Here is a 14,772-nt window from a genome sequence, read left to right as displayed (position 1 = left end):
CCTGGCTGGCTCAGTGGGGGGGAGCATGGGACTCAGAGACAGGGAACAGAGAGACGTCCAGAAGTCGGCCAAGAAGAGGGAAGAGGGACAGAATGTGTTTGGACCGAAGCGGTTTCCCGCAGCGGCCTGTGGACACCGGGAGAGGCCGTCCCGGATGCCACAGGAGCCACAGCCTGGATCTCCCTCTCAGAGCAGCTCCAGGCTTCTCTGAGGACGCGGCCAAGGTCTGGGGCTCCTCCTCAGTGGGTCTGCAGGAGCGGGTGGGCCGGGGGAGACCCAGGAGTGAGCCAAGCGCAGGGTCTGGGGCGGACAGACAGAAGCTGGACAGCAGGCCCTGGGGTGATGGCACCAGAACTGTGATTTCCTGCCACCCCAGAGACACTCACTGCTCTCAGTGATCCCGCCCGCCTTTTCCTCGACCAGCCCTGGAGTCCCCAGCAAGCCAGGTGGGGATGCTAAGGACCTAGGCCCAGGCTGCCAAGGAGGGGGCTCACAGGAGGGGGTTACCTGCCCAGAGGGGTCCCATGGGGACTGAGCCCGAGCTCTGACTGACCGGTTCCTGGCCGTGCAGCGATAGCTGTCGCCGACCCCAGAAGTCCAGGTGACGTGAGAGTGGTCCCCCACCCCCGCCACCCGGCCGAGAGGGGCCCGACTGTACCGCACATCCTCTCAGGCCTGTCGCAGGGAGCCCGTCAGGGGGACACAGCGGGCCCCACCCTTCGCCATCCGGGAACCGGCAGCGATATCGGGCTCCCGCAGCTTCTCTCTGTGCGAAAGTCAAGTTTGAGCTCTGAGGAGACTCTGGCCTGGTCAGGCAGGGCAGAGCGGGAAGGTCAAAGTTCAGATGTGAGCCCCCCGCCCCCCCCCCCCCCGCCCCCACCCTCACCACAGACCCGCAGGGTGAAATCCTTGGTGGCGGTGACAAATAGGCAGAGTTATCCAGGCTCCGGAGGGGCCAGGGCCCTGCAGCCTTGGGGACCTGATCTGCAGAGAGGACACACAGTCGTTCGCTGTAAGGTCCCTAAATCCCAGCAGCCAGGATTGGTTTGCCTCCGGGTCCTGGTTGCAAAACAGTGACAAGCTGTCCAGAGCTCCAGGTAACCTTTTCCACTTCCTGCCCGGCTGGGACCTCCAGGGGCCGAGTGGCCAACTCCCCAGGGATACCTACCGAACACTGTCTCCCCGACCGTGTCCCCTCCCAGGATCCCTGGCCCTGCAGACAGACAGAAAACCACAGCTTCAGTGCCGGGGTCTCCCTATGCACTCAGGGCAGCCCAGCACCCCCCCCAACCCCCCACTGCTGAGCGCCTCCTGCCCAAACTCCTCCAACCTCCCCACTGGCCCCCCTAGGCCTTCTCCTCCTTCTCCCCTGACCACACTGGCCCAGACGCCCTCTCTCGAGGGTGTTAGCCCCTCTCCCCAGGGCCTGCGCAGGACCAGGACTCCGTCCTCCACCTTCCGTCCCCTCCAGAGCTGCGGCACAGGGGGTGTGCTCCGGGGGGCCAGGTACCTGCACACAAGGGCGGCGCTGAGACAGGGAGGGAGCCGCTGTTACTGACTGCGTCCTGGACCGCGCAGGTGAAGGCCACAGCACTGTCCCCGGGGCCTCAAGGAGACACCGAGGACAGACCCTCCGCGGGACACAGCGGTCCGGGGTCCCAGAGGCATCCGGCTGTAGGCCACAGAGGTTGCTCTGCTTTCTGCCACACAAGTCAGGATGAAGATGCATTGTCCATTGTCACCGATCCTGGAGCTCGGTGCGACACGGGGCCGGCCCAGCTGCACTGCGTGTACAAAAATCACCAAGGGAAGACTGCAGAGCTACCCTGGGCGCTCCCTTCACCGGGCAGAAGGCACGAGGCACTGACACCGAGGTGGTTCACCACCCTGAGTACGCACAGGGAGAGACAGAGGCCGAATCTGCCCACGTCTGTTGGAGAGCTTTGAGCTTTCAAGGCCAAGTCAGTGGCCTTGAGAGAAAGGCCACTATCTATTTTGAGAGAGGGAGGGCATAAGTGAGCGAGGGGAGCAGAGAAAGAGAGAGAATCCCATGAGGGGCAGGGGTGGGGTGGGGAGAAAAGCAGGGCTCACCCAAAGCGGGGCTCGAACTCATGAACCACGAGATCCTGGCCCCAGCAGAAGTCAGACGCTTAACGGCTGAGCCACCCAGGGGCCCCGCTTCGTATGCTTTGGTTCCCCCGGAACAACCCTACGAAATAGATAGGGGAGGTTTTGTACCTATTCCATTTAACAGGCTCAGAGAGCTTCCAGTAACTCGCCCAGAGTCTCAGCCATTGCGTGACTGACCCAAGACCCAAATCCAGTGGCTCGGACCCCAAAGCCTGGGTTCCCACCCTTGCGCTGACCTGCTGCAGGCCCTGTGCGTCTGCGCAAGCGCGGAACCGTGTTGTAATTACATCTCTTCCCAGTAGGGGTCTCTGCAGCATACGTTGAGTTTCCGGGCGCCCAACAAGGCTTCCCCAAGATTGGGCCCTGTGCCTTTGAGGTTTCTCCCGCTCCTTTGTGCTCTCTTCAACCCACACCCCATCCCTTCTTCCCCCAGGACCAGGAACTCAGATGCTTCCAGAAGATACCCATGTGGCCGTTATTCGCCTCCCCAGGGCAGAGCCAGGAGCCTTGGGGTTTGCAGGGAGAGCAGCTGCGGACAACGGACAGTCAGGACACTCAAGAAGGCCACAGGCACGCGAGAAGCCTGCTCTGTCATTTGGCCTCAGCCCTGGGGCCCTCCCCATGGCAGCCCCAGGGGCGGCTCAACTGGGCAAGAGAGGACCACACAGCCCAGAATGTCCCCCGGGAGAAGGCAGGCTGCCACCTCCCCCCACCCCTCCTCCAGCCTGGGCCCCACACCCTTCCCCCACGACTCCTTCTGCAGCACATAAATGCAGTGACAAACCAGAAGCGCAGGATGTGGCCACAAGGTGCATAAGTTCTATTCCCGGCTCTGCCACTTTTGTCGAGGGGTCGTTTTTTCTCTCTGAGACTGTTGCAGCAGCTTAGAAATAAAAACCCCTTTCCTGCCAGCTGCAGGGCTGTCGTGAGGCCCCAGTGACTTGGGAAACTCCCTGCGAAGGACAAAAGTCTGGCCTATTGTCTTCGCTATTGCCACCCCGCTGGAGCATAGCGAGAGGGGCTCTCCCACAGCGCTGGGCCCACCCTAGTCAAGAGTCCCACCGACGTCCCAGAAGCCCCAGTGCCCTCGCCCTGTTTGAGAAAAGGCCATGGCCGGCCCGGCCTGATTTATGGCAGAAACGCTGTCTCCCCGACCATGGGAACCTGACGGGGAGCAAATGCATCTTCCTGCACTTAAATAAAGGAGGCGGGGCGGGGGCGGGGCGGGGCGGGTGCCTGGTTGGCTCAGTCAGTTAAGCGTCCTACTTCATTCAGCTCATGTCATGACCTGGTGGTCTGTGGGTTCGAGCCCTGCATCCAGCTCTGTGCTGACAGCTCACAGCCTCGGATTCTGGGTCTCCCTCTCTCTGCCCCTCCCCTGCATGCACCTTCTTCGTCTCTCTCTTTCTTTCTCTCAAAAGTAGATAAACATTCAAAAAAAAATTGTTTTTAATGCCTCATCAAATAGGAATATTTCCTATCACACAAACTCAACCCCGAGAAGCTTCTCTGAAGCTTTCCCTCCAACACTCAGCTTCCACGTGTTCATCCTCACTCGCTAACCGTAGCTTTTTCTTCCCGCTGGAGGAACAGCTCTGCCATGGCTCCCCGGTGACTTTGCCCGTGTCACCCAGGCAAAGGCTGGAACCACGGGCTAATCTGAGTCTGGGCAAAATGCCCTGCGATCCTCCCAGAGCACGAGAGGACAGTGGCCTGTGAGGCCCCGAAGCCAGCTCCACGGACCTCTCTGTCTCCACTGGGAGGCACTCGGGTGAGTCAGTGTCTTATGAGGAAGGACGTTCCTGCTCTACCCGCTCAGGACAAAGCTTCCGACCCCCCCACCACCAGCACTGTGCTCAACTGACCCCATTGGCCTTTCCTTCTGGTGCGAAGGACCCGGGTTACTCTTTTCCTATCGATGTGAGTAATAAGTAATAATAATACTTTCTAAATGAGTCGTAATATGATTCTAAAATGGGCTTACTCTACGTCTACTGGGCACACCAGTCTACCTTGGCCTTCCTCACTGCTGTGGAACCTTCTTGACATCGCTGGAATATCATCTCGCCAAAACTAGCCAGCACCCAGGCACCCAGCTGGCCCAGTGGATACAGCAAGCAACTCTTGATCTTGGGGTCGTGAGTTCAAGCCCCACATTGGGTGGAGAGCTTAGTTTAAATAAATGAAACTATTAAAAAAAAATGGCCATGGGGCGCCTGGGTGGCTCAGTCGGTCAAGCATCTAACTTCGACTCAGGTCATGATCTCATGGTTCGCGGGTTCAAGTCCCGCGTCGGGCTCTGTGCTGACAGTTCAGAGCCTGGAGCCTCCTTCAGAGTCTGTGTCTCCCTCTCTCCCTCTCTCTCTGCCCCTCCCCTGCTTGCACTTTGTCTCTCTCTCTCTCTCTCTCTCTCTCTCTCTCAAAACTGAACATTAAAAAAAAAAAAAACTAGCCAGCACCCTTGTCGAGAAATGAAAGCTACCGCTGCTCGGTAGCATGACCCGTCTCTGTGGGCAAATTCTCGCAACACTGACACCCAGTCCCAGGAAACAGAAGGTTTGAAACTGACCCAGGTGTGCTGCACAGTGACTCAGAAAGAAAAGGCTGCCTGGTTCCAGAAGGCTCCGGACCCTGATTCAGAACGGGATCCAAAAGCACCAGCTTCGTCCCTGGTCCCAGGCCGGATGCTGAGTCTCTGTCTAAAGTTGACCTGGGATGTCCTGGGACAGTGGCTGTGGGGACAAGGGGTGGGAGAGGGGCTGCTGCCCTGTGGGAGTAGGCGCCCCAAGCCGGGGACGTGTCAGTTTCCTGTGAACCCACCACGCCATCCGCTGGACAGCCTGGGGTCCACTTGTGTGGCGCTGTGACGGCTCCCACGTAGAGAATGACGCACGCCGACGGGAAGCCTACCAAGGCGGCCGGTGTGGGCGCGCTGGCCCCGGGGCCTGCGCCCTGACTGAGCAGCTTGGCCCGTCCTCGTCGCCTGGAGTGCAGTGACCCATCAGGCCTCGCCCAAGTGCCGCTTCCCTGCTGGGCTCCGTACTCGTGATCCAGCCATGCCCCCCACCCCGGTTTCCTTCAGCCCGTGCTTTCGTTGGCTTGTTGGGTTTTAAGCATTCGCTTCGCCCTGTCGCATACAGAGGGCCCCGTGCAGGTCTCTCCTGGTGGCTCACAAGCCCCAGGAGAGAAGGCGGAAGGAAATTAGCATCTGAGGGAGCAAGGCAGGGGGGTGGTTCGGCCTCTGGGTTAGGTAGGTGCCCTGGGTGCGTGTAGGGCTTCTCGGTCTGAATCCTGTTTCTGGTTCAGGTGAAGGGAGACACGGGGGGATCAGATCAGGACACGAACCCCAAACGTCGGACACCGTGCCGAGTAGGGGAAGCGCGTCCCAACAAACCCGTAAGGTGATTGTTCTTATTCCCTCTTTAGAGAGAAAGATCGTGAGACTCAAAGCTCTTGAGAAACTTGCCCCAGGTCACCAGCCAGGAAGCAGCAGAGTCCATATGAAAATCCAAGTTCGTGTGACCCCACAGCTGACACTCTGTCAACTCCACCATAGTGCCAATGATGGGCTTTCGTCATCCTTAATTCCACCCCCCCAGGTCCCGCTGACCCCTGTCCTCACCACACACGCAGCACAGGACCCAGGACACAAAAGCATGAGTAGATGTTTCCAGAACCGAGCCAAACCAAAGAACTAAACATTTTTTTTTAATGTTTATTTATTTTTGAGAAAGAGAGTGTGAGCGGGAGAGGTGCAGAGGGAGAGTGGGGAGGGGGACAGGGGAGAGCCGGATCTGGGGCTTGAACTCACGAACCGTGAGATCATAGCCTGAGCCGAAGTTGGACGCTCCACTGACTGAGCCACCCAAGCGCCCCTCCTTTAAGGCACCCATCTTTAAGGCAGTTCCTGTCTTACCCATTATTTTGCCATATGCCTGGGAGATGTCCCTGTGGACAGGGGCCACCCAGAGCCTGGCCTGGAGAGAGAAAAGCTCCCAGATGGGCTTGCTCTGTGAGGGAATAGGAAAGCAGGGGTGAGGAGAACCCGACATGAATCTCCATGCCAGTTCTGCTGCCTCTGTCGAGGACGCTGTTCTGGGAGCTTCCGTGTTGCCGCTGCTGGGCTGCACTCACCTCCATTTTCACAGATCGCCAGCTGTGTGTCCCCAAAGATGTCACCTAGTCTCTCTGAGCCTCAGTCCATCATCCGCAAGGTGTGTGTAATACTGTCTGCCTTATCTCTATCACAAATATGTCGTGGGGATCAGATTTTTTTTTTTTTTTAATTTAAGCAGACGTTGTTTATAAACGTCTGTAGGGACCAAGGGCAGGCCACCCCAAGAGGGGCCAGTTGGGCATATTTGGTTATTTTTTTTTAATGTTTATTTATTTTTGAGAGAGAGAGAGAGCGCGAGCAGGGGAGGGGCAGAGAGAGAGAGAGAGGGAGACACAGAATCCAAAGCAGGCTCCAGACTCCGAGCTGTCAGCCCAGAGCCCGACGCGGGGCTCGAACTCACAGACCTCGAGATCATGACCTGAGCCGAACAAAATCGGACGCTCAACCAACTGAGCTACCCAGGCGTCCCTATTTGGTTATTTCAATAAGTTACTGGGGTGCCCTGGTGGCTCAGTCGGTTGAGTGTCCAACTTCGGCTCAGATCATGATCTCACAGCTCCTGGGTTCGAGCCCCGCATCAGGCTCTGTGTTGACAGCTCGGAGCCTGGAGCCTGCTTCGGATTCTGTGTCTCCTTCTCTCGCTGCCCCTCCCTTGCTTGCACTCTGTCTCTTTCTCTCTCTCTCTCTCTCTCTTTCTCTCACTCTCAAAAATAAATAAACTTTAAAAAAAGGTTTTTTCTTAAGTTACTTAAGAGGCAGGCAGTACAAGGATTCTCAGACCCTCCTCTGACCCCTGAACACAGGAAATAAATCTCCCATGTGAAAGGCACCTTCCCTGGACCAGGAGGTGAAGAGTATCCTTATCACCAGAGGTGAGAAAAATAAACAACTATTTTTCACTAAACAACGTCTGTTTAGAATTCTTTACTAATTAAAGCCCCAAAGCGAAGCGTTCTTTGTCCGCTCAATTCCTCGCAGATTTCTCTAAAAAGTATAAAAACTGCCTTCTCGGGCATGTCTGTAGGTCTCCCTTTCATTATCGGGTCTCCATATGCACGTCCTAAAACTCAGGGTGTTTTTTTCTCCTGTGAATCTGTCTCACATCGATGTAATTGTCAGTTCGGGTGGGGAGACCTTGAGGGTAGCCAAGAACTTTTCCTTCCCTTCACCGCCAAGTTTTAAACGCATCAAGGGATCCACCTTTGGGGCCTAGGGGCCCCCCTAAAGCCTGGGGTGCGGACAACCCTGAAGGCAGGTGACCTTCAGAACTGTGCCCTCGTTTATCCCCCCTGAAGGAGAGTGAAAGCGAAAGCGTGAAACTTGCTTAGACCGGAAAGAGCCTGGCCCAGTCACCGCGGGCTTCTCGCGAGCTTCGTTCTCCCGGGGCCTCTGGTTCCCAGGCCTGTCTCTTGCCCCCGCTCAGGTCCTCGGGGACAGGAGCGAGCAGTGCGAATCTAGAGGGACAGAAACAGCTGCCAAGTGCCAGGCCTGCGATCCCCTCCTCAAGTCATTTCATGACGGAGGGTGACTCACAGGGGCTGGTGGGAGACGGAGGAAGGGGACTGGGACACCCGAAGGTCACGCGTGAAATGGCAAGATGAAGAGGCAGGTCCTCGATCCCATGACCCCGCCATCAGCCAGCGTAGGGACACCCGGGCTCCCTGTGACTCGTCAGCAGAAGAAATGTGAGGGTGACAAGGACACAGACTGGGCCTGCGCGGTCTGAGACGGCAGCATGTGCAACACACACACACACACACACACACACACACACAGCCTGGCTCCTGGGACGCAGCATCTTCAGTGAAAATTACCCGTGGCTAGAGCAACACCCTGCGCGGGCAGCTGGAGGCGCCTGGAGGGTAGTGGCAGGGAGAGACTTACCCACGAAAAGACCAAGCAGGAGCAGGGACCCCGGTAGAGAAAGGCCCATAATATTCACCGGCAGACTGGCCTGCCTGCCGACAGCTGGGCCAACTGCGAATGTGTGAATGTCAGCCCCCAGTCATTTCCTGTTTTTAGGGTTCACCACAATAATCACATGCGGCTTTGGAGTCACAAGATGCGGAGACGAGAGGACACGGGAGACACAAGGGTGGGAGGCCGCCGTGAGCTACTTAAGAGCCAACGCCGATGATGCTCACAGCCGTGCTTTAGACCCTTCCGAGGTCCCCCGTCCCCTACAAGGCAAAGCCTCGGCTCACAGCCCTGGTGGACGAGGCCTTTCACGTTCTCTTGCTTCCTGATGACCTTGGCCTCCTGCCGCGTCGCCACATCTCAGATCTTGGGCTCCAGGCCGCTGCACGCTGCTTCTAGAGTCTCCCCGCACCGCCCCGAGGGCTCCCCACCCCCGTAAACTGGCTCCCGCCCGCATTGTCCTCGTCTCTGCCACCTACCCCACCTACCTCGCCCTAGCTGGCTGCCACTGCCCCTCCCCAATGTCATCACCACCGTGGGAAAGACTCTCCTGAAGGCCCAGGCTAAAACAGACGCCCTCTTCTGGCCTCTCCGGGTCCCCCGTGCCTACCTCTATCAAGACATCTATCCCGACTGTATATAAATACCTGCTCACCTGCACGTCCTCCCAAGTACACTCAGCCCCTCGAGGGTAGGAGCCGTCCCCGCTCTTCTTGCAATTCCCAGTGACTGGCTCAGCGTCAGCGCAGAGTAAGGGCTCAGTTCCTGCGTGCTTGGTTGAGCCCGAGAGCAGACGGGAGTCAGCAGGCGGAGAAGCTCAAGTGCAGATGGCCTAAGGACAGAAAGGTGGAAGGCACGGGCTGCTAGCTGTAGCTTCTTTAGCACAGGGCCCAGGCCGGAAGGATCCAGGGGACAAGACCCTTGGGACCACCTCTGCCAGCAGCCATGAAACACCGGGCCAGATGTTATCTTGCTCTCTTGCCCTTTTGCTGGAGTGGTTGAAGGAGTTGCAGGAAAGTCCTGATCCGCGGGGAGAGGGGTGAGGGGAGAGCTGGCATGGGCGTGGCCGCCCCTTCCCCCCACCTCTCTACACCAAATAGTCCCGAAGGCTTTGCTGGGCTAGGCAGAGCACTGGCGTCTCCGTGAGGATGTGACCGTGACTGGCGTCTCCTGTCGGGCCCCGTACTTCTCAGACTTTGACCAGTGTCTCCCTGGCCTTCAGGGCCTAGAGGTCAGGTGCCCCGGCAAGACTTGAAGAGGATCCGCATTGCTTTTAACAAGGTACGACTGACCTCTCCTCGGCCGCGGCCTGCAGACCCTTTGGTCCTCATCTTGTATGACCACCAGTTAAATTTGACAGTGGGACCCTCCCTGCTTGAAAGTCTCTCCTCTCTTGGACTTCTGGATGCCACTGTCACTGAGTCCTCTTCACTCATTTCTTTGCCATACAGATGAGCTCCTGCCGGGCGCCACCAAGGCGCCGTGCAGAGGTCTGGGCGTCCAAAGACGAAAGGAAGTCTCTGCAAGCACATCGTTCACAGGCTAGTGGGAAAGAAAATCACGTTGATAGAAGAACAAAGTAATGCGGAATGGTTTAGCCTCAGGGCTGGGTACTGTGGTGTGGAGGCGAAGCTTTCTGATTTGAATCGCACCTCTGCTGCCTACTGATGACCTTAGCAAATGACTTCGCAGGCAATAATACTTCCCCATTATCGTTTATTTCCTAAGAGATGGGTTTTGTGCATTAAAAAATTATCCATAGGCAGGGCGCCTGGGTGGCTCAGTCAGTTAGGGGTCCAACTTCGGCTCAGGTCAGGATCTCGCGGTTCGTGAGTTCGAGCCCCGCATCAGACTCTGTGCTGACGGCTCGGAGCCTGGAGCCTGCTTCGGATTCTGTGTCTCCCTCTCTCTCTGCCCCACCCCTGCATGCGCTCTAGCTCTCTCTGTCTCTCAAAAATGAATAAATGTTTAAAAAAAAATTTTTTTAATTATCCATAGGCTATATTGCTTTAAAGAATTCATATTCAGAGCGCCTGGGTGGCTCAGTTGGTTAAGGGTCCCACTTCAGCTCACGTTGTGATCTCATGGTTTGTGGGTTCGAGCCCCGCATCGGGCTCAGTGCTGACAGCTCAGAGCCTGGAGCCTGCTTTGGATTCTGTCTTTCTCCCTCTCTGCCCCCTCCCCTGCTTGTGCTCTGTCTCTCCCTGTCTCTCAAAAGTAAACTTAAAAAAATTTTTTTTAAAGAATTCATATTCAATTTACTAAAAAAAGAAATTCAATTTACTAAAAAAAAGGCCAGTCTTAAGGGCAGTTCAGCTTACAAATCATATTCTATTTACAAATCTGGCAACCCTTAACCCCCTTCTTGGGGGCTACTGATAATATTTGACTCACTTTACAAATGTATGAATCGATTCCTTTAAAAACTTTAAATCCCACTGTTGAATGTAATATGTTTAGTTTCCTTTTAAAGTGTTTTCTTTTTTTTTCAAGGTTGAAAACAGATTTTATGATATAGCTCTTCTGCTTGCTTTTCTTTGTTTAAGACACAAGATATAAATATTTTTTATTTTTTTATTATTTTTATTCCAGTAGAGTTACCATACAGGGTTATGATGCTGTGCACGGCAGGGGCACACCTTCATCCGCACCACCGGTGTCCCCCATCCCCCCAGCACCTTGGACGAAGTATTTGAACCAACAAATAAGATTCTCCAAATACTTAAAGAAGGCTTGTAAATCGGGGCACCCGGGTGGCTCAGTGGGTTAAGCGTCTCAGGTCATGATCTCACGGTTCTTGAGATCGAGCTCCGAGTCGGGCCCTGCACTAACAGCACTGTCTGCTTAGGATTCTCTCTCTTTCTCTCTCTCTCTCTCTCTCTCTCTCTCTCTGAAAATAAATAAATAAACTTAAAAAGAAAAAGAAGGCTTGTAAATCTAGTACATTGAGCTTCTAAGTACGGTCATTCTTAAATTGCCTTAAAGTATTGCAAGCTTCATATAAACTTACTCGTACGTTTTTGGTTTTGTTTCTAGGTTCTGTTTTTTTTATTCTCCCACTCGTCGTATTTTCAGAGGACACGATGCAAAACAGGCCTTTCAACTCTAAGACACACACACATGCTAGTGACGAATATTCTCGCTTTATAGATGAAAATGTTCAAGGTACGTCGTGGGCCAAGTCCTCCAAGTGCTGGTGCTATCTCTTGCACACTTTCTGAGGTGAGTTGGCAGGGGAGCCTGGGCCCTCATACCCTTACTCCTGGAAGCTGTTAGGTGGCTTTCCAATGCACACAGAGAGAGAGAGAAGTAGGGGTGCAAGAGAGCTCGTGCTCAGACCGGAAGAGAAAAGCATTTGGTAATATTTAATGGACCTCCCTCCATGTGGCTTCAAGCTAACAGGACACAGGCTCCGCCCACACCCTTGATCTTCTCCTCGGCTCTTCTACTGAAGAACATGGCCTTCACGATGACAGGCTCTGCCAAGGTTGACAGTTGGGCAGAAGCTCTGGTTCCTCCTTAAGTGCTAATGCCTCATGCCAACTTTTCCGAAGTAACCTGGATGATTCTTGTCAAAGTTGATCCCATGGTGATGCATGCCACCAGCATTACCCCAGTCTCCTGGGTGCTTCTGGTGCTTGTCGATGTGGCCATGGCCCGGAAGTTTCCTGCATGTCGGCAGCCCAGAGGAAAGAGCTGGTTTTTGGTTTTTTTAATATAATTTATTGTCAAATGGGCTAAACATACACTGGGGAGAGTGTGCTCCTGCTTTGGGGGGTAGATTCCCGTGGTTCATCACTTACATTCAACACCCAGTGCTCATCCCAACAAGTGCCCTCCTCAATGCCCATCACCCATTTTCCCCTCTCCCCCCCCCGCCCCGCCCCATCGACCCTCAGTTTTTTCTCTGTATTTAAGAGTCTCTTATCATTTGCCTCCCTCATTCCCTCTCTGTTTGTAACTATTTTTCCCCTTTCCCTCCCCCATGGTCTTCTGTGAAGTTTCTCAAGTTCCACATATGAGTGAAAACATGATATCTGTCCTTCTCTGACTGACTTATTTCACTCAGCCTAATACCTTCCAGTTCCGGGGCACCTGGGTGGCTCAGTCGGTTGAACGTCTGACTTTGGCTCAGGTCATGATCTCGAGGTCTGGTCCATGAGTTCGAGCCCCATGTCAGGCTCTGTGCTGACAGCTCGGAGCCTGGAGCCTACTTTGGATTCTGTGTCCCCCTCTCCCTCTGCTTCAACTCCGCTCACACCATCTCTGTCTCTCAAAAATGAATAAACGTTAAAAAAAATTAAAAAATAATACCTTCCAGTTCCATCCGTGTTGTTGCAAATGGCATGATTTCATTCTTTCTCACTGCCAAGTAGTGTTCCATTGTATATATAAACCAGATCCTCTTTATCCATGCGTCAGTTGATGGACATTTGAGCTCTTTCCATAGTTTGGCTATTGTTGATAGTGCTGCTATAAACATTGGGGCACACGTGTCCCTATGCATCAGCACTCCTGTATCCTTTGGATAAATTCCTAGTAGTGTTATTCCTGGGTTGTAGGGGAGTTCTATTTTTAATTTTTCGAGGAACCTCCACCAGTTTGCAGAGCGGCTGCACCTGTTTGCATTCCCACCAACAGTGCAAGAGGGTTCCCATTTCTCCGCATCCTCGCCAACATCTGTAGTTTCCCGAGTGTTAATTTTAGCCACTCTGACCTGCGCGAGGTGGTATCTCAGTGTGGTTTTGACTTGTAAATTTGCTCACAAGGTTAAGGCATTATACTTCGTATAAACTTGGGTTCAACTGTAACACCGCTAAGTGGTGACAGATGTCAGCCACACGTGTGGTGAGCACAGCATGCTGTATAGACTTGTCGAGTCACCATGTTGTACGCCTGAAACTCATGTAACATTGTGTGTCGACCCTACTTCAATAAAAATTAATTAATTAATAAAAACAAAATCGCAAGTGTAAATCAATTACTCAGTTACATAGTTCAGATCAGAACCACAACGTTACCCATTACTTTAAAAGGCTAGATGTCTCAAATAATACATATATGTGAGCAAAAATTACTGATACCTTGAGCACGCCTACTCTGAATTCCTTCTCTCTCCAGGATTGAAAACGTAGCCACCAAGGACCCAGTTATGTCATCTCAATTCCAGCTGTTTTCTAGGGCACCTTCTCCACCAGCTAAGGCTGCTTAGGGACCAGAAACATCACTGAGACGTTAACTGCTGGTCCCTACCCAGGTCCCTTCACCTGCTTTGTCGACGTCCTCTAAAAGGCTGGTCTCATAGCCCATGTCCCTAGATTCGACTTGCACAGCGATATCGCCTAAGTCTTCCCTTTACTGTAACCCCAGCACTTGCTTTGATGTTGCGTTGCTTTTCGCTCTTAAGACCTTTAAGTGTCTTTCTGTTTGGGTGTAAAGAGTTTTAACCTTATTGAAATTCTGTATTCTTTTCATATTCTTTGAATTTGCAGGAGTAGAAACATGTTAAAACCCCATATAATATCCAAAGTGAAGTCAAAAAATATAACCATGTAAAACGCAGGGTCACCTTCGTTGCAAAGTTAATGAAGGGCTGGTTGGGGGCTGGCAGTGAGCCTGTGCAGCAGAACGTGGGACAGTGGTTACGGGATCCAAATTGCAGCCCACGCTGGGGTTTGATGCTCTCTGGGGGCAATGCCCAGGAGATGGGCAATTCTGGCACCCATGGCCAGCTGGACTCTTGGGACAGTAGCAGAGATTCCAGAAATGTTCCAGTCGTTTGTCCACATTTGCTGGCCTGGCCCAAGGACACTGAGAAACTGGAGATACCAAAGCCAACCTGCCTCTTCCCTGATTCCCAACACGAGGTGCCTTTTTGTCCACAGCTCAGGGAGAAGATTCGCCTTCCCTCTGTGCAGATAGGGACTGAGTGAGTACAGGACCTTTGCCAACTGCATTATATCAAAATTCACATTCTTTTAGGTTTTACGGTTCTTAAATGCTAATACTTCAGTTGGATTCTACGTGTCACAAGACCGTGTCCACCTGTGTCCACACTACAAAGAAGGTTATTTCAATGACATTTCCCTTGCTAAACCTCAGTTTTTTCAACTCTAAAGTGAGGATAATAAGAGTACCAACTAAGGGCGCCTGGGTGCCTCAGTCGGTTAAGTGTCCTACTCTTGATTTCGGCTCAGGTCATGATCTCACAGTTCATGGGATCGAGCCCCTGTGTCAGGCTCTGGGCTGACAGCACAACCACACAGGGTTGATTTGAGGAGCAAAAGAAAATATATGTAAAGCACGAAGCGTCACTCATCGTTGCTATTCAATACAGGTTAGTGACGAGTCTTATTATTATCAGTATCTTGGAACCCTCTCCCACCTTTGCCCTCTCCTCCCACTCAGACTGGCTGCCCTCTTGCTCTTACCCAGGCTCCTTAATAGCCCCCTACCTGTGCTTTCACTGTAGTCCCCTCCCTTCCATGCCCTCCCCCCGCTGCTGGACCAAGTTTCCAAAAGGTCTTTGAATAACCCTGCACACCTGCTTAAAAATACCTGTTGGATGCTCTTTGCCTTTAGTCTGACGTCCTGCTCCATTCAGGCTG

At 53.5% G+C, this 14,772-nt stretch overlaps 1 long non-coding RNA gene across 1 annotated transcript; it reads right to left on the bottom strand.

Moving 5' to 3' along the window:
• Positions 1 to 900: 900 nt before the first annotated feature.
• LOC121015408 (uncharacterized) lies at positions 901 to 2,055 on the bottom strand. The gene is made up of 3 exons (XR_005783819.1): positions 1,511 to 2,055; positions 1,169 to 1,213; positions 901 to 1,059 (listed from the first exon to the last, which is right to left on the bottom strand). It is a non-coding gene; the product is annotated as an uncharacterized LOC121015408 (long non-coding RNA).
• Positions 2,056 to 14,772: the final 12,717 nt, after the last annotated feature.

Source organism: Herpailurus yagouaroundi, unplaced genomic scaffold (genome assembly GCF_014898765.1).
Source record: "Herpailurus yagouaroundi ecotype Mexico unplaced genomic scaffold, PumYag 207, whole genome shotgun sequence".
Lineage (NCBI taxonomy): Eukaryota > Metazoa > Chordata > Mammalia > Carnivora > Felidae > Herpailurus > Herpailurus yagouaroundi.
The sequence above is the reverse complement of the archived record's forward strand: the minus strand, read 5'-3'. Positions and strand labels throughout refer to the sequence as shown.